Raw genomic sequence first — 20,739 nt, forward strand, 5'->3', positions numbered from 1 at the left:
AGAGGCCAATCCCCTTACTCAAAGCCTGACAGGACGACGGCACAGAAATACGTTTGCAATCACCAACTTGGTTTGAGTGCTTAGCTGTCACCTCAAGTCAATTACGTTCAATGTCATCTTTCATTAACCCCAATAACTCATGCCGAGGCTCCCTGAAAGGTTGCATGTTGACCTCTTTCGATTCTCATTTACATTCAACTATACGACCATACCTATATAGGCTATATATAGCGTCAGTCCTATACACTCAATCTCAACGGTTCTAGGTTATAATAAGCGATCCCCATATTGAAGTCTCGATAGATTCTGGCCTTCATTGGTCTTAAGTCAATACCGTCCTACGAGCACATCTCGTATCCTGTCGTCAAGAATAGCTACCCTATGGTCTCGGTAATTACGTTCGAAATGCTATACTGCATTGGTTAAAGATGTAAATTAGTTTGGGAAAAAGTAGGCCACTAAACGATAATATGTAGACTTTCTTTAGTCGTTTTTTTTTCGTATTAGATTGCCCAAACGGTCAGAAGGAAAAGAAGAAAAAAGAAGAAGAAGACATACACAGAATATCTTGTAAATTGATAACTGAGCATATAACCAGGGAATTGTAACACGTAGAATAATTTGCGTGACACCTTCATCTGGTACACAATATGTTAGATTATTAAAAAGCTGACGACAGTGGTTCAGTCGTGAAAGAGCCGTTTATTTTGTATATAGGGTTACTTCGTTACTCCATTTCTGAATGCGACCATACATTGTCCACCTATAGATTGAATGTGAACAAAATATTTTCGATTTTAAATGGAAATCCGATAAATGGGGGTTATTCTGTTGATTAATGTTGATTGCATATAGCATCTTTAGGTCAATGCAAATCAAGGGTGGTATATGGTTATTGTTGAAGCTGTGTTAACCAGTATTCTTGTTTCAAATACAGGTTATGTATACACGTTGCAACTTTATCACTCATCTTAGATACCCCTCCCCACCCACCCAGACCGCCCCACCCACCCACCCAACAGACCCGCTGCTCTATCGTATTTATAAAGGGTACTTTAACATAAAGGCTAAGTCGAGTTATGAAAGCTTATTTATTTGTATTGAAGAAACTGAACCGACAAATCACCCAGTTGAGACAAGTTTCTCTACACTGTATTGTCATTTCCCGCTTTCAGAGCACTCGTAGTGTCAGTATGAGCAGTATGAATAGCATGTTGCTACCAGATAAAGATTAGAAACAGCTCTTTGTACTGTCAATACGAGTCCTTTGAAGCATGATTTGGGAGGACAGTTTAGAGAGTTATTAGCGTTAGGTAATTTTCCCAACTGCATGGCTGGAGAATTTTAGACATTCGTAAAAATTCACGAATATTTAACAAAATAAAAATCAAATAAAACTGTTAGCAAACTGCTTTTCCACTAGAGAGCCTGTGTAATAGAATGTGTAAAAGTAAGTTGGCCTGACGTTTCGATCCTAGCAGGAGCTTCTTCAAAGGGTAATGACAAGTAACAGTAACAGAAGGGACAAAAACACGCACAACACGCTCCCTTTCCAGATCATCTACTTTGGCAGTGAAGGACAAAAAGGGACGAGATTGCGACAACAAGCTGCCCCTGGTTGTTACTTTCCCCCAAATCTTCCTCCTCTTCAGAAAATCACCTCTAACAACCACAACATTCTCCTCACTTCAGATAGACTCCAACGAGCCGTCCCTGAAAACCCATCATCGCCTACAGACGACCACGCAACCAACGAGACCTTCTTGTGCGTGCTGCTGTTCCACCTCTAACTTCTAATCCTACACTCATTCAGCATGGTACTTTCAAATGTGATCGTACTTCGAGATGCATCGTCTGCAGCCACCACATTGTTGAATCCAATTCCATCACCAGCCACGGCATGCAACTCACACACAAGACTAAGGGTCACATCACTTGCACCACCACCAATGTCATCTATCTGATCTCTTGTAGAGTTTGCGGCATCCAGTATGTTGGCGAAACCAAAGCCACCCCCTCAAGAAGCGATTCTATGGTCACAGATCTACAGTCAAAACCATGAAGACTGAGACCCCAGTTGGAGAACATTTTAACCTTCCCAACCATACCATTAACGACATGTCCCTACAGGGGATTGAATCCTTAGGTAGCCGTCCTGACCTAGTACGTATCAGCAGAGAGAGGCTGTGGATGCAACGCCTTCGCACCATTCAACCTCATGGGCTGAACATTCAGGAAGGACATGACTAACTTTTCTTCTGTCCCCTCCTTCTTCTCCCCTTGTTCCCTCCCGCCCCCCCTTCACTCCCACCCCCTTCACTTATCTTCTCGTAGCTCTCTTCCCCTCCTTTTTTCTCCACACCTTTCTGTCTTTGTCCCTCTCCAGTTTATTCCCTACCCTGTTCCTTTTATCCTCTCTTTGTCCCTCTACTGTTTATCTCCTACCTCTCCTCTTCCCCTGTTGCTTTCTTCTCTCCATCCCTTGTCTACTTATAATCCCCTTTCATCTATCTCATTGTGTTCACCGTGCTCATTAACCTGTCTGTATTCTGTGTGTGTTTTTGTCCCTTCTGTTACTGTTACTTGTCATTTAGCCTCTGAAGAAGATCATGCTAGGATCGAAACGTCAGGCCGACGAATATTTAACAATTGAGAGGGGATAGAGCTGTCAACTCAAGACGGAAAAAGTACAGAATACTGGAGGACCGACCCACCACCAATCCTGAGGTTTTCTTCTGTCTCCGCCAATGAAACATTAACCAAAAATGTTACCCTCATCGCTCTCCACCAACAAGCTTAAGGCCTCCAATAAGATTATAAAGATTAACCTTCTCTAGCATTTCAACATTTTCAAGATTTTTAAGATTTTCAACATTTCAACATTTTCAACATTTTCAATATTTCAACATTGAAATTTTCAACATTTCATCATTTCGACATTTCGACATTTTCAACATTTCATTAAGAGTGTAATAGAGTGTTTATTGCACTATATTGCAAATGAGTCAACCAAACCATATATTAATATGAAACACAACCGTTTGCTCCATACGCTCTGCTACTACAAATTTAATCATACAAACTCTGCAATCCACCCTCTTCAGTGTGTTGCCTAATTTAGTCAAACCTATATACATGCACGTATTAAACACCCATATATATACAAGTATAGCTAGGCGGATCTTTAATACATACATAGGTCAATGCATATATATATATAAACCCTATATATTATGTACATCTAATCTGGATGGTTACCAAACGCCCGCGTAAACCCCAGGGATTGTCGGCCAATAAGCCTGTCTCCCAGAGTGGCTCAAGTAGTTAATAGAATTTTATTGAATTTCTTTCTTTTTTTCTGACGAATGGGAAGTTAATTTACCCTCCGATATATCAGAAAATCTTTAACCTTCTGTTAATTATTAGCGCCTGGAATGAAAAGGACAAACATTAGCGCAATTTATTTGCTAATGAATAAGATGGGAGGGTTTTTCGTGTTCTGTATTTGAATGAATGTGAAGCAGAAACTAATTAAAAGTGATAAAATAAAAAATAAAATACTCCGTGCACTTAAGAAAATCTGGTGAGGGATTATTGAACAAGTGGTTATACTTTTGCTTTATAGTTGCTGTATAAAGCTATGATCCAGGTTTCATTGAAAAATGCTAGATTTTCCCTCCCTTTCTTTGTCAAAATCATTTAACGATATTTCGAGGTACAGGGATTCACGGAAATTATACTTAGTTGTGTCTGAGAATTTGAGAGGAGTTATTAAATTACTTTCAGCTTAATTAAATCGAAAACTTTGTTTTATTTTAGTTTTCGTTGTTATACTGCCATTCTTTTGCTTTTGCTTTTGTTACTGTATAATTATGTAACCTGTAAATGCTTTCTGATTTTGTTTGACAAAAACCGCGTCATCCTTGACAAGAAACATCTTAAGATAGTTTTCGAGGTACCGATAGATATAATTATATCCATTTATGTCCGAGGAGTTGAGATGGTTTTATTAAACTATTGAGTTATTTTCAATTGCCGAGGTTCTGAATAGACATGTCCTCTTCATTAGTTAAGTTCATCCCTTTGAGAGATCTGGCGTACATTTCTCTCCTGGGTTCAATAAATGCATCTTTCTTCAATTCTCTCGCTCTTCTCGTGCGATTTGCTGTCCGATTTATTTTCTCATTTGATTTTTGAAGATGTCCCCTGGAATCGAAGATGATAGCTCAATGTCAAATGTCATATTTCAATTAAAAGATCTGGTCGTCAAAAAGATATTTGACATTTAAAAACTTGACGATTTATAAAGTGAAGTGAATAAATTTATGACCATGGGACATTCTTGTTCTGTCCTAGATCTTTCTTTTTTTGACGAGTCTAGGTTTATATAATATACCACTCAGTGTAGTACGGTATTAGTTAACTTATATATCATACACAATACTGCGAGAATAAAAACAGCCTGCATGGTTTCGTACAACACGGTGACATATGTATAGGCTACTCTATACTACCGATGTTATAATAGTGTATTCCACACAGAAGTCTGACAAAAATTGAAAAGAGAACATCTCGCCTTAAAGAGCTAGTGAATGCATGAGTATACAGGGACTATACGACCATGTACCTTAAATGAATGACGAACACCTCAAGGTGATCCCTTGCCACAACTATGCAACCATCCGATGCACAATCATATTCACCACTGCACCCAATTTATCCACCCCACCTTCCCCGAGCGTTACCCCTACTCAAAACCTTGACCGTTTCAATAACCATTCCAGGCTGTAGTATGGGTTTTGTGCGAACCATCGCGACTGTGACGTGTGAATTATGATCGGTGGGTTCACAAGGACGATTGTGGGTTCACAAGGAGTTCAAATCGTGTGCGTATAGAAGTATGCAAAACGGACATAGCTGCAATAAGTCATTTTGCAGGCATATATTTACACGTATTTGTATTTGAAAGGTTAGCATGTTTAAACACTAAGCAGGTACAAACTCGCTGGCATGTACGTCCCAAGTCTAAAATCAGAACAATATATACGCAAGTAAAGCAGTACGAGAGGAGGACTCGACTCTAAGCAGTCTTGTCGTACGAGAACAACATGTTGAGTACCAGTAAACACGTTCAATTACCATTGGTATGATTACAAGTGCGAGTACAACGCTCTATGCGTGACTATATGGATATAATATATAATCGTGCACTACAGTATCTGGATTTCTAATATGTTCCGAGTACAAATATGAGTACAACTACAGAACATGCAGGTAATATCTATGCAAAAATACGAGTATGGACGCACTATGAGTCCGATTCTTTCCCTCCCACTATCCCTGGCTCATATGCAGCTGCCTCCCGTCACTTACCCCTCCTCCCCTCTACTCTCCCCGTTCCCTTTCTATCATCCTCTCTCTCTCTCCACCTCTCTCTCCACCTCTCTCTCTCTCTCTCTCTCTACCTATCTTCCTCACTCCCTGTTTCCCAAAATCCATGTCTCCCTTATCAACCTTGTCGTCACCCCTATCCCTCCCACCCTCCCCCCTCTCTACCTCAACGCACCCCCACCCCATAACCAAACTGCATCCACTACTGACGTACCGGTAAGTGTAAACTAGTAGGTCATGTGTAGTCTAATCCAAGAGCTTGATGCAGTCATTTATTTTACCATATAGTCAGAGTATTGTGTATAGAACCCTAGGGCATATATAGAAGGACAAAGTGCAAGTTATGCCTGCAGTGTACGTCAGTCAGATTAATATTACACTACTACACATTACTGCAATCAACACATCTTCCTTTTTGCCATTGACGGAGAAAAGCCATCGCCAAAGAGACATTATTCAAAGTAGTTCATATGTATACCGCTATCGATAAATGTAAGTGAGAGATAAAAGAAGGAATGCTGAAATAGGAAGAATAAAGACATCTGATTATTGACAGAGGCTGAAAAGAGGTTGGGGAGGGAGGGGGGGGATGATGTAATAAAATTTACATACATATATAAGACAAGAACACGTACGAACATATAGGATAATAATATGCCACTAATTCCCTACCCCCCCCCCACCCCGCCCACTCCACCTGCCATCCGAAATAAATTTAATCATACTATGAAATAGTTCGTTCATATAGCGGGAATGTTTTGCCTCTGGGGAAAAACCCTTAATAAAGAATTGATGTGATTTTGCTATGCATTTAGTATAAGTAAAAGACGTGCGTGTTCTTGAAATCGCTTTCTTCGAGAACACGGGTATAAGGTAAAGCTGAAGACTGTATAGGTCAACTGAAATTGATGAAACGTATATTGTAAATGTTAAAGAAAATTGAATGAGCTTGCATTCCATAAAGGTCCTTAGTTGAAAACTGAAAAGTCTCATGTAAATTATGGAACGTTAAAATAAAACATATGTGCACTGGATTTTACTATTAAATTATATATATTCCGGCGGCGACAACCAAATATTTATACTTGTACTACAGAAATGGTGTAAATGATAGCATTGTTTTGCATCTAAGACCCCCCCCCCCCTGAGCCAAATAAAAATATCTCAAACGGGAGGTGAACTCCTCCCCTTCAACCTCTCAGAAGATGGTCATCAGTAACCGGCGATAACCCCCCCCCCCTTGGGGTGTCGAAAACCAGGACGATCCCCAGGGGGGAAATATGTCAATGTCCCCATCCTTGAAGTCTTCATATTTCCTTCAGTATATTTTGAGGAAGAGAATTATTTTTTCATTATCTCATATTTCTCCGTTCCTGTATCCTCTGAACCCCCTCTCGTCAGGCATGACCCCTGCCCCCCCCCCCCCACACACACTCAATGTTTACCCGAACTTTAACCCTTTGTTTGAACACAGTTTCGAAGAGATCTAGCAATTAGAAACATTAACAGAAGACCCTTTTGCAAGGAATTGTTAAATGTATATTCGGTCTAGGATAGAATTCCATGCAAAATGGTCTAACCCAAAGCATAGCCGTGTGCGTGCATCATTTGACCTAATATACACTTGACAATATACACACACGCACTTACGCATTTGAAGTGAAATGGCCAAGTTGGTTATTTTGTTCCAATGATGGTCTCTGAATTCTCTGATATGTGTGAGAATATTCCATTTTGACGAAGGGGCACCAAAAGACTAATTATGTTGTTTGCTTTGACTAACTGGATTAAATCGAACTCTCACTGATAATGTTAAGTACCGAGACAATAGCACTATATTTCTCTTTGATCTAAGAAGATAAGAGCTCTTACTAATAACTTGAACCCTTCTTGAGAGAGAAATAACTCGCTTAGTCTGATAGTCTACAAGTCAATAAGGACAAACACATGTGAGTGCATCTACTACAATATAGTAAGTTTTTTCCACTACATTTGTTTATCTATATTCTTTTCATTAATTATGTATTTATTTAGTTAATTACTGTTTAAGATACATATTAATCTGTTTATATCTAATCATGGTTAAATTGAGGCCAATGTTAGCGTAAAGTACATTAGCTGTATAGGCTATAAAGTGCTGGTAGTTCTAGCAAAGATAAGGGCTCTTTCCCAACCTGCTCTAAGAGCGAAATGACTGCCATACAGCCCGATAAACTTAAAGAGCAAGCACATATGAGTATAGAATCTAATGTTATGGTGTTTTGGTTTAAAATATTCAATTACTTGCCGATATTTACTCATTTTACTCATTTATTTCTTCATTTATAATTTCTTTTCTTTTTAAAATAGAAATATGTCAAATCAACGAAAACTCGGTCAGTTTTAAAATCAGTTAACGTCTTATTCAACAGAGTCACATTCCTGACGATAGTTCCCGTAGATACAATAAGATGCGCGGATATTTCTTTAATTATCTATTGATTGATTAATTGATTTCTTTGCTTGTTTCTTCTACTTCCATTTCATTTTAAATTTGGGGTATAATGTCTCCGACAAATTCCGTAACGCCGATTTTTTTCTCATCATTTAGATGAGTCTCATCATTACGTTTATATTTTAAGATGTACAGAGATTTGTTTGGCCTATATATCTTAACAGAATATTCTAATTAAACAGCCAATAGACTTAACGTATCAAAACCATCACAAGTCATTACAGTTAGTAAATACATATTTCTTTGAAATATAGAATGCTAAAATACAAAACCCCAAATGATGCAGAAAGTCGTGTTGACAGAACCAACATGTAGGATGTGCTTGTATTATTTATTTCCCTTTAACACCAAAGTGTAGCTAAGCATGAAAACAACTGTGCATATACACATTCATGGGTTCATCACGGCTGTGATATCGGTACAACACGCCGGTTGCGATATAAACATATAACGTGCATAACAGTGTCGTAAAAGTGTGTTAGTGAGGGGGGATGGGGAGCGGCAGGGCGCACGGATGAGTTAACATATGTTACTGTCATCTCTCCAAAGGGGTCAGGGTGGGGATTCCTGTTATTTTAATTGATACCGCAATGGGTAATTACACCATGTGTAGTTATAGGCTATAGCTGTAAACGTAGGCCTACGTCATACATGAAAGCGTTGTTGAAGTATGATAACAGTAGATGTTTGCTACGGTACACACATCTACGAAATTGCGTGGAGGACAGTCGGCATATATGTTGATGTTGATGATACAATATATCAGTGGCGTAGCCACGGGGGCGTGGGGGGCAACAGCCCCCATGAAAGCTTGTCGCCCTCCCACTGGGATTTTGGGTGTCGAAAAAAAATTACATGTGCGAAAAATATATCATTGGTCTGAATGGTCTTGAATCTCCATGATGACCACTCATGAACGACCCTTCGACCGCGGAACGGCAGTAGGCTGTAGTTGCTGAAAAACCTGACGTGACATAGCGCATAGGCTGAGAAGACATCTACAGTAGTCGCACTGTACTGAAAACGCATGTTAACGACCGTCGAATTATATAATTCCTGCTCTAATAAATACAGGCGCGTAGCCAAGGGGGGGGGGGCGAAGGGGTGACCGCCCCCCTCCTCTTGAGCATATTTTTTTGTGTACGTCTTTATGATATCGCTAGTAATTTCAAAATAGAAAATGCTTAGATGCAGGAAGGCCTGGGAAGTGCCATTTCCAGCGATCTGGGAGGCATTTTCGGCCAAAATTTGCTTGTACGCTTCGCGCCAACTTATGGTGGCGCTACGCTTAGATAGTAACGAGACGCCCTCCCGGGAAATGGTCAAGCCCCCCCCAGTGCCCCCACTGAAAAAATGAAAAAAATCCTGGCTACGCCACTGCAATATATATACAGTTTCTGTTGAAAAGTTTAAGGGTCCCTCGTGTTTCTATTACATCCTAGCCCCCGGCTGGATGTAGCTTCGTCTAATTAAGAGGTTGATGTAGGATCGAGACATCCGGTTGTCCTCTAAGTTTGATTATAACTTTTGTTATTATGTTGGCCTACACAGACGTACTTTTGGTATCCTCAAAACTATGTGAGCCCATTTTGGTATAGCCTTTAATTTCTCAAGCAAATGAACTTTCCGCTCATGAACTTGATTGACGGAGGAATTTTATACTGCAAACACACCCTTCTGCTTTAAGTCGCTCTGTCTTTAAAGTATATGTGTAGCGATAAAATACTGCACATTCAGTTATTGTTTTTGTTTCAATACTCCAGCGGGAAAGAGCCTCTTTGATTTAATTTGAGCAATTACACGGATGTATAAGTTCAGTTCTTTTAATATACCCGTCATAAGGCCTCTGTTATTGAACACTTGGAATTGTTCAAGCCTTATATAACATCTCAACCCTCCTCATATGGAGCCTCAACATTTCAAAATGCAACGATTGTCCTGCAGTCGCTTTTATCGTTTTTTCAACCTTTGTCCATCGTTTTTGACGGGGAAGCATTTAAACTTCATAACGATACGTTTACAGGCAATCAAATTGGAGGTGCAAGGTTTATAACTCTATATGGTAACGTACATATAGGTATATATTGACAAAAGCAGTTTAAAAACTATTTGCGCAGTTTCTAGTTTATTTACAAGGTATCGAGAGGTTCTCACATAACGTAGCCGTTAAAGGCTGCAAGTACCACAAATGTATAGGCCTTATGGATACAATTCATGTCTATCGATAGGCTGTCACTGTCGTGTCTAAAGTTGAGCCTGAAGGTATGCTGTATTGGCCCCTAATATGCTAGTTATTCAAATATGGTCACCTTTGGTCAAAATTCTTGGACTGTTTAATTACAACCTTCGAGGAAATTTTCCTCACTGGGACATTCAGTCATCTTGTGTGTTTCTAGAAAATGTCTGAGAACAATTTGGAGAGTAAAGACCTCCAGGAAAGTATATTGTTTGAAAACTTCTAGCAATTATAGCGTGCTATAATTTGGGGCCTATACAGACTACCTTTAAAATCCTCTTACAGTTTGAAGGTAAGAGGAATTGCTTTGCAATCATGCTAGTAATGTAATGTAACTATATATTGGCATACTAACCGTACCTGCTAATGGTCCGCAACAAGTTTTAAAACGTGTGTTTGATATATATATATATATATACGCACAATACGCACAATATATACGCACAATATATACGCACAATACATACGAATAACAGAACACCATGACAGTAAACTCATTCCAATCTTCTTTCTCGGTTGCTTATTCTTTTTCATAACAATGGGTAATTACTATAATGAATCAGCATCAGTACAAACAAGCTGGAAGTTACCACCCCCAATTCGTGACATGCCGCGCGTCCACATACCAGTCACAGCATTATACTTGCATAGGTTGCAACTATATCAAGTTGTGCAACATTTTGCATGAAAGCTGTTACTTCCAAATCCTGTCTGAGTTTTTAGAATTATTTCTTTAAAGAAGGAAAGAAACCTACCATTTGTTTTCTTAAATGAACTTTCAGTGAAGGAATATATATATAATATAATCTTATCGACATCCCTTTTCATTTCATGCTTAGACCGTCCCACTAAGGCATCCGTTGATATTTCTTTCATGGCGTACGTTTCGCGTGAAACCATTACTGTGCTACAAAGTCCCCAGGGCAATTGCTCAGTGTACCGCCGAAGAAATAGAATAATACATACATAATGTAGTTAATTTTATTCCAGTAATTCTAAACCTTATTCCAGAAATCCTTACATCACCAAATCAGTTTACTGTTAATGCTATACAATTTAACTGTAGGCTATTATATTGAAGTGCACGTATGTAGGCTATACATACATACTACATGTGCATATATATATATATATATATATATATATATATATATATATATATATATATATATATATATATATATATATATATATATATATATATATATATATATATATATATATATATATATATATATATATATATATATATATATATATATATATATATATATATATATATATATATATATATATATATATATATATATATATATATATATATGCCTATATATACGAAAGGGGTTATATGTAATGTGCTGATATACCTTCACTGCACCCATTCCTTTCAGATACGCCATTTAAAGTGTTTGCTTAAACAGTTAAAGTGTCTGTGTGGTTTTCTATAAGAGGCATTACGTCACACAAACTCCATCCTGGATTCACATCGAGAGGGACGAAAATCCTATATTTGACATGCACATTATAATAGGACAATGGCGTTTTCTGTGTATATAATACAGCGTGTCCGTGCTATACTATACGAGTGCACAGTGATATTGATCACCTCACTAGGCATAATTGATTTTTGAACTTTCGCCGCCTTTGAAAAAGTAAGTCATTCACACCTGGAGGTTTGTTGTGATTCGGTTATGAACATACGATTACTATTTTTATTAAGATATTTTACAGCGCTTTACGACACCGTAAGCGACAAACGATTGTTTCGTACTTGTGCCGCCGCTTTTACAATGATATTCAGCTCAGTCCAACTCCTGGAACGGAATCTTGGCCCGAGGCACTGACGACAGATCTATAAACAGTTACCTATATAATCCGACCTGTAATGGTTCAGTGTTTCAAAGACAATTGTGAATGTGGCCGGGAAATCGATTTTATTGTTACATCCTCACCGTCCGGACAATTATAAGCCTTTCGTTTATATAGGCCTATGTGTATATTTCACAGACTGACAGAAAAGGAGCCTTTCTTGTTTTGTTTTTTGGAAGGAACCTAGCTGATCCAATCGTGTATACAGTACTGCATCGTTTTGGTTAGGATCTGTAATCATGCCCGGATAAAATATGCACCAAAAAAAACCCCCCAATAAACAATCATGAAATCATGAATATACTTATGTAACCCTATGTAAAACCCCATTGGCAATTCTCTCAGCTATTTCGAAACTATGTCCTCCGTGAATTGAAGCGGCGAGCAAGTGTTAACTATAGGCATCCGAAACTCGAGGGCGTGCGCGGGAAGAACAATATTTGAAAAGCGAAATGCTGCAGTTGATTTTCTTTTTGTCTGACGGTAGATAGATCTTTCAGTCACGCTGTTAAATTAATTTCCACGATCTCCTTCTTGCATGTGCTCTGCAGCAGCGAAGTTTGGAATCTCTCGTTGTCTTTTTTACTATATTGCTGTTAGCATCGGTTCTTTACCGAATGTATGCTATACTATTACATATAGGCTAGTCCGTACATACGTGTGAAAACTGAACGTTGCATATAGTTGGTGAGTGAGCGGATTGTTTTATAGCAGTAAGCTGTTATAACAAAAACTGTACCATATAGGTAGGTGCACAAGTCAACTCGTTGCAGTTCTCTGTTCTGTGGAATCTTTAATTTGATTTTTATGGCTTCTTAACACTGGAGGGAATTAACAAGAAGAAGTGTGCAAGTTCTTTTCTTTTGAAGATCAGCTATAAAATGCGGACTCGGTTTCAAGACTTGGGCTGAACGATAAGTTCATCGTAAATTTCGAATCCTCTCAGGTAACCATTTTAACCACCGTTAATAATAATAATGATACATGTACATATAGTTTATATTTATAGATTACTGATAAAATCAGCATTTTAATGATAACGTCTTTACCGATATAGGCTATCGTAATCAAATATTAATCAATTAAGTGCATCCAATGCTCGTACGTCGTCGCTATGGCCATAATTGTAAAAATTTGTATAGCGAATCTATGCGTATACATAACACAGCATATACATTACGTAACGTAACATACAACAGGACCACAACATTTAAGGTGCTTGTTGGCTCATCTATAACACTTGTGTCGCTCTGTGCGAGGTACGTAACAAACATGCCTAACAGGTTATAAGCCTAACCTCCCATTCCCCTCCCCTCCCCTCCCCTCCTTTTCTAGTTTAGCTAAGACAGTTTATTGTTTTATGTTTTACTTTTCATTGGATAACTTTCGTATTTTATGACTAATGTTATATCATTCCCCTGATGAGATTTAGCTCCCTGCAGAACGTAACGGATTCGGTGGTCGGTTTACATTGTCAGGAAAAGGTTAGGGGTGGTGAAAGGCAGGTACATCGTGGTTCGTTTTGGTACACCCTATTAAACATGTATATTCTTGATATGACGTAACCAGTGTTTCTCCGCCAAATGTAGAGTCTTTAGACAGATTTCTCAGTTCTGGGAAAGAGTGACAGTACAGCCGTTAATCATCTTTTACATCTAAATTTTACATGGTTCCACTGTCCTCACGAAGGGTGCATGTACTATAAAGGTACTAGAATAAATTAGATACTGAGATGAGGTTTCCAGACAGTGGTAGAATATATCTCTCTTCCATATAATTGTGTCACATTGTTCGAAACCGGAAGATCATCTTTAGTCTATAGGCGAGAGGCTAATTTACTTTACTCAAAGATAAAGCAATTTTTTTTATGTTTTATATATAAGTAAATGAACGACAGAAAAAACTGACTGGGGAAATGTAAGACAATGTAATACGAGCAAAGACATTGATAGCTAGACATGGATTCGAACCAGAAATCCCGAGGTCACTGGTTCGAATCCTATCCTAGCCATAATATTCGTCGCTACTTTCAAAAGATGAAAGAAAGAAGAATATAATCGTATTAGCATTTTGTTGAAGTTTGGAATCGATTGCAATTTACGGTTTACATAAAACAACCGACTTGAGGATTAATTAGAATGTATATGAAATATACAAAAGTTGCATTGATTATTACCACAAAGCCAGATTAAGACCTTCAGAAGAACATAAAGGACCAGATCCCTAAATTGCTTTGTTTATTTCCAAGCAGAAAAGGAGAATATATTGGTATAGCATTTTGGTCAATTTGGATTCAATTCCTATGCAGGCCGTTTGAAAGATACCATTTGAAGTTGATACGTTTTTCTTTGTTTTGTACGAAACGTGAAATTGAATCAAGCAAGGCATGTCATGTCATACTCAATCTTTCACAAAATGATTCGATTATAAACTAACCTCAAACTGTGTCAACTAAGTTCAATTCGTTAAAATTACTTTTCTCAACTGTATCTTAAAACTCTTATATAAGACAAAAATCCTTGCATGCAGGTGCATTTGGGATATACTCGACAGATGAAATGATAACTGCAAATCAATATCTTTCTGATTTTTAGAGAGAATATCATTGACATTCTTTTCACACACTTTCTATTTTTAATTATAAAACAAATCCCACATATTGAAAAAGGCCTTGTATTAACTCGTTTGCGAGATCCGGCTTTAGGAATCACAAATGATTTCGAGTTCAAGGTTAGCATCATGTTTCATATCCAGAGTAAGGCAAAATATGTCAGCAAAACAGAACTAGTATATAATGTTCGATGCAGGTGACAAACGCCTACAGTGGAATTACGACCTTCCTTACCGGTTTCGAACCTCTGGACATACAATCAGCGTCCATATAGCCTAGTGGTTAGGGTGTCCGCATATAAAGCGGGAGGTCCGGGTTCGAACCCCGGTAGAGGATTGATTTTCCAACTCATTACGATTTCAATTATATATATAAACATATATATATAAACACACACACACACATATATATATATATATATATATATATATATATATATATATATATATATATATATATATAACCGGAGGGGTGTCAAGGACGTCCAAGGGTAACCCAGAACAATTGAGAAAAGAAACGACAGTAGCTGTTACGAGATGGAAGGACAAATGGATAATTAAAATCGCTGAAGTATAAAAATTAAACTTATTTATATAGCGAATTGAATAACATATTGCGAAAAATCTTTACAATGTTTGGAGATAACATGGTTCTCCAAGCATCTGCTACTTTTACATTACAACGAACGACTTGTGGTAAGTTCACAGTCGTGCCTCGTGAAATACAGGGTGGCGTCTGTGAATTTTCGGGAATGAAAGTTACAACGACGCAGCGGTTTTCTGCATTAGGTCTTTTTTATAATGTAACAAAAACATTGGTAGTTTTTTCTATGTTTACTTAAGCGGGATTTATATATGGGAAAATGAAGAAATCCCAATACTTACTTTTTACTTTTAACCGACCATCAATTTTTAATCTTGAATACTGCTTTAAAGGAGCTTAGAGTATGTTCTTACTTGATTCTGTCGGTGTTATGTTAGTCTAATTAACATGATTCTGGAAGCTGAGACAATATGTGAATGCTGCTTTAAACTTTAAAGAAGCTAAGAGGAGTTTTTTGTTTGAAGGTGGGCTCGTATTCATTACCCAACTTGGAGTCTTTGCAGCTACTGTGGTTATCCACTTAGCAACCTTCATAACGAAAATTGAAAATTTGTAGCTAAGAAGACTTAAGAGAAAAAAAAAGCCTTGTTTCTATAGCCATGAAATATGGAGTATTAACATGGCAAAAAATCCCGTGCCCAGAGGCTTTGACATGAGATTTGCAGAAGGTGATAGATTTATATTTAAGCTGTGATGACACTCACTTTGACCTTTTTGGTAGCTCCCTTCCATTTGGATGGAGAGGGGGGGGGGGGTAGGTGATAGGTTTGATTGGATTGGTGGTACAATAGTGGCTGTGATAACTATAGTTGTGAAATGGTTGTGAAGTTTTGCCACAGCAATACATCATTTGACATGTTTTTTCTTGGATGAAAAAATATTGTAGGGGGCATCGCCATCTATTTCTGCACGTGATTGTGTATATATATAGCTTTATACATAGCAACAGCCGCCTTCAAGTGTATGATTAGTGGAGTGAACTTAGTGGAGTGTTAGCTCAGTGATTAACGCCGGTGCCTTCCAATCACAAGGTCCCGAGTTCGAGTCACTCCAAGATTAATGTATGTCGTCGTCCAGTTACAGAGTTGTTGACAATTGACATTCATAATCATGGACGTTAAATATGAGTCTGAGAGACTGACTTCGGTCAGCTTGCGGCTTTGATAAGCCAGTGAGGCTTTTTCGCGAGTTCCTGCTTGCAGGACTATCTAAAATACATACATCTCTATGAAGACGTGCTCTTAGCTTAAGAACTGGTTATTTCAAACACAATGTGATTCATAGAACGACCATGTATAGTTCATGCATATACATAAGCCGTACTGTACCGTAAAAATGATGTCTTCGTTACGTCTGACTAACACGGTAGATACTAAGCCTATACTCTCTTCCCTACAATCAGAACAGGAGGGTAATAACAATTAAATCTGTGCTCCATATTGTTTACACTCTACGGGAATGACAAGTTCAATATTTAATGACTTTAGACGTTTGATTGTATTTTGGAAGAGAAAAAAAAAAACTCTTTCGGAATCTTAATCATCATTTTCTTTCGCCGAGTATGCTTCAATTATTCAAAGTTTATTGCGGCCACAGAAGAATAGAACAGTGAGCTTAATATCCGACACAGGTTTAAAAAAAAAACTGCTCGCCATGAGGGAAATATAAAAATACCTAAATAATGAAAGAAGAGGTTACGTGTTGGCCATATCAAGTTATTGAACCAAAAGTCAATGAACGTAGTTTTCGAATCTAAATATAGCAGTGAGAATGCGCACCAGATAGGAAATATGAACAGACAAAGCCGAGCCCTTTAGCACAAAGATTTTTTTTTAACGTTTGAATTTATGACCAGAAATGTGATCAATTGATATGAAAATAAAGAACTTTGGCATCTTCAATTGGTGGCATTTAGATTGTAATATTGTGTGGGATTATCCTAATAGGTAGAAGAGGCCATTTCCAGGGGGTCAAAAATAGTCCCCATTGCCTAGGGGGCTCCGGGAATACTTCTAGGCGGAACTTTCTACTTTCAAGATGAACCACCATCCTGCCTTCCAAATGTATATCATGGTACAGTATACTTTCCCAGTCCTATTCTGTATAGTTAAATATATATATATATCTCTATATATATATATATATATATATATATACACCCAAATCATCTAAATAGATTCACTCTGTTCAAATATTTTCAATCTTTTACTGTAATACCTGAATTCTGAGTTCTACAAAGAAATATATAATATATAGTATCGGATTATCCTAATTGGTAGACGAGGCCATTTCCGGGGAGGGAGGGGGGGGGACAACAATAGTCCCATGGCCTAGGGGGCTCCGTGGATACTTCTATGAGAAACTTTCTATTTTCAGGTTTTACAGTGTGGTATTGTAGGTAGAAGAGGCAAGTTCATGCAGGGTCCCCCAATATCTTGCCAATGGGCCCTCAAGGTCTAGGGGTCTTCTGTGTTCATTTCCAGGGGAGACATATCAACATTCTATGTTCGGATTTTTTCCTTTAATCGGATTTGCCTCTTTTCCAGGCCCGGCAGGCCTACAGGGCCTGTATTTTTTGGTATTCAGATGAATACATTTAAACTAAGTATATTCCAAATAAAGAATGCTGTTGGTAGAGTATGAAAGTTTCTCTCGCTGTTCAAAGATGAACCACCATCCTGCCTTTCAAATTCATATCGTGTTATATAATTTCTCAGTCCCAGTCTGTATAGTTCTATATGTATGTACCCAAATCATCTAAATAGATTCACTCACTTCAAATATTTTCAATCTTTTACTGTAATACCTGAATTCTGAGTGCTACAAAAAAAGAGAGAAAATAATGGGGGGGGGGGGGGGAAGGGTCGAAGAGAATGTCGCCTGCAGCTATTAATATATATATATACACCATAATTCTACTTCTATTCTCGCGTAAAACCTCCTGGCAAGGATAAGAGGGATTGCTTGCAAGGTTAATCTTCCATCTTGCTGAGAGACAAGAATATTATCTTTCAAATATGCATTTTGCGTTGGACTCTTGCAAGATCGGGTATATATAATTAGTGTACAACCGGAGTATAAAGATACCGATACAGGTATATTGAAAACGTATTCTGTTAATTTAGCATTTTATGTGAGGCGAAAAATTGTAACAGGACCCAGGAGAGCCGGAACGGTGGGGAAAGACAATGTTGGATCCATGAAGGTCGTTTGGGAGGATCGGCTCCTCATATGCATCCTGGGGAGGGATCTATAGGAGGAGTGGGGTCTTAAAGGAGGAGGAATCCATCTCCTTTGAGAAATTGCGGTATAATTAAAGGTGCTAGGGTTCAAAATGGTTTGACATTTTGCGAGTACATTTTGTTCAAAACATTTTACCAGTTTTCAGGTTAGCCCTATGATCGAGCAAGGTTTTTGGTTGGATCTGTGTCGCGCATGCGCCGTCTTTAATGATTTCCAAAAATTTCAACTCGTGTTAAAGCGTGTTTTTTCCCATTTTTTTTTCATTTGGGAAGGGGTGGGGGGATTTTGTTAGTAACACCATGTTTCGGGGATTTTTTTTTTTTTAAATTGGTCGTAACTTTCAAAATTCCTGTCATAACTCTCATGACTATAATAAATTATCGTTTGCATGTTTTGATAATTTATTTTACACTGGAAAGTCATACTGTAAGATTACCAATATCTAGCCTACTCATTTGGCATTTATTCGTAATGATGGGATGGCTTCTTATTTCGCTAATGAAGAATTAGAATTTCAACTTTCAACGATATCTTGTGAAACAATATAAAAATTTAAAAATTAATTAATGGCACCAAACGCGGCCTAGACCTAACGTTAAAGCTTGACTACCGTACTACAGTGCACTTTATACATTTATTGTTAACACAGCACTGTATACATGTAGCACGTATCCGGCAATGCCAAATCACGTACACATGCATTTGTTAACGTAACAAATTATATGCCAAAACGGGGGCAGGCTAAAGAACAATACTTAACAGTATTGGCATTATTATGTTACCTAGCCTTGCCAAGGAGTAGGAGGATAACAATATAAATTACATATCAACTATGATACTTTAAAATACGGTAATATTGAAAAATGCCGGTGGAAGGCAAGAATATCGTCAGTAAGTGAGTTTTGAATGAATTTTGTGTTGAATTTTTGGTCTTAATAATACGTAACACTATTTTTTTTTTTTTACGACGGAACCATATTTTGGGTCGAAAATATGTAATCTGTGGTCGTGAGAGACGCCGATTTCGGCGTGAAATGAGAACATTGATTAACACTGGTAAATGAATAATTTTCTGAGTTACGAAATGTTCGTAAGCTGAATCACATTGATTAATTAACCCCTCATTTTCATTCACTTTGTCAAAAAGAAAAAATGTATGTAGGACATGTATTAGTCGGATAAATTGAGATCTTTAATTTAAAACAATACTTGGTCATGTTTGAATAATTTATTGACCAATTGAATGCGGCTGCTTTAAGGCCAGTCAAAAATAATCCATAATTTCATTTGATATGTCAGTCACTGCTATTTCAAATTAATTAATACTGTACACGTCTACGATTATTATTAAACAATCGTACATATCGAAAATATATATTTAAAAAAAAATACATGTTGTAAAAGCCTGTTTATATATTATATGCGGGTGGGTATATGAGGTGCATGGTTTATTGCGTCAGTAATATATTGCATAAATGCGAGTAAAAATGCTATACAACCAACGATGTTTATATGGAACATTTTGTGTCAATATATGCATACATTTATGGCTTTCACTGGTATTCCCAATTAATGAATACTATACACGTCTATGATTGGTATTAAAAAACATCGTAAATATTTGAAAATATATTCAAAACAAACAATGTCGTCAAAGGCTATTTATTTATGATATGCATGTATATGAGGTGCATGGTTTATTGCGTTAGTAGTTTATTTCATAAATGCGAGACAAAATGCTATACAACCAACTATGCTTATATGGAACACTATTTGTGAAAATATGCATAATTATGAAGAGAAACCTGCTCATGATGGTGTCGGCGTGAATAATAATAATAATAATAATAATATATATATATATATATATATATATATATATATATATATATAGGCTATATATATATAGGCTATATATATATATATATATATATATATATATATATATATATATATATATATATATATATATATATATATATATATATATATATATATATATATGTAAGTGATTTGAAGTAAAACAGCCAATGTTTGGTTTTTGCAGAGCTTTCGAGCAAAACTAGCTCTACTTCAGTGCATGATCACCGAAAGTGACAAGGAGTAGCAGGAATTGAAACTATTTTATAGGGAAGATGTCGGCATGGTTGTAAAGGCAAAGCGACTTACTGATTTCTGCTGAATTGAGCAGAAGTTTTAGAAATTCGGATTATTTTAATCCGCGTCGGATTATTTTAATCCGATTCCGCCGTAATTGTAAAGGAATTGTTTTGGTTTATTTGGGACGGCAAA

General features: G+C 37.3%; 1 protein-coding gene across 5 annotated transcripts in view; it reads left to right on the forward strand.

Moving 5' to 3' along the window:
- Nucleotides 1–7,258: 7,258 nt before the first annotated feature.
- LOC139961053 (neuropilin and tolloid-like protein 2) overlaps nt 7,259–20,739 on the forward strand; it is a 62,935-nt gene continuing 49,454 nt past the window's right edge. For 2 of the 5 annotated variants that reach the window (XM_071959919.1, XM_071959927.1), the window contains exon 1: nt 11,683–12,936. The gene's annotated coding sequence lies outside the window, so the exon portion shown is untranslated. Of the gene's footprint in view, nt 7,364–11,679; nt 12,937–20,739 lie in introns of those variants that run through there. The other 3 variants (XM_071959902.1, XM_071959910.1, XM_071959893.1) reach the window with 3 other exon arrangements.

The sequence above is a fragment of the Apostichopus japonicus genome, chromosome 3 (assembly GCF_037975245.1).
Source record: "Apostichopus japonicus isolate 1M-3 chromosome 3, ASM3797524v1, whole genome shotgun sequence".
Classification (NCBI taxonomy): domain Eukaryota; kingdom Metazoa; phylum Echinodermata; class Holothuroidea; order Aspidochirotida; family Stichopodidae; genus Apostichopus; species Apostichopus japonicus.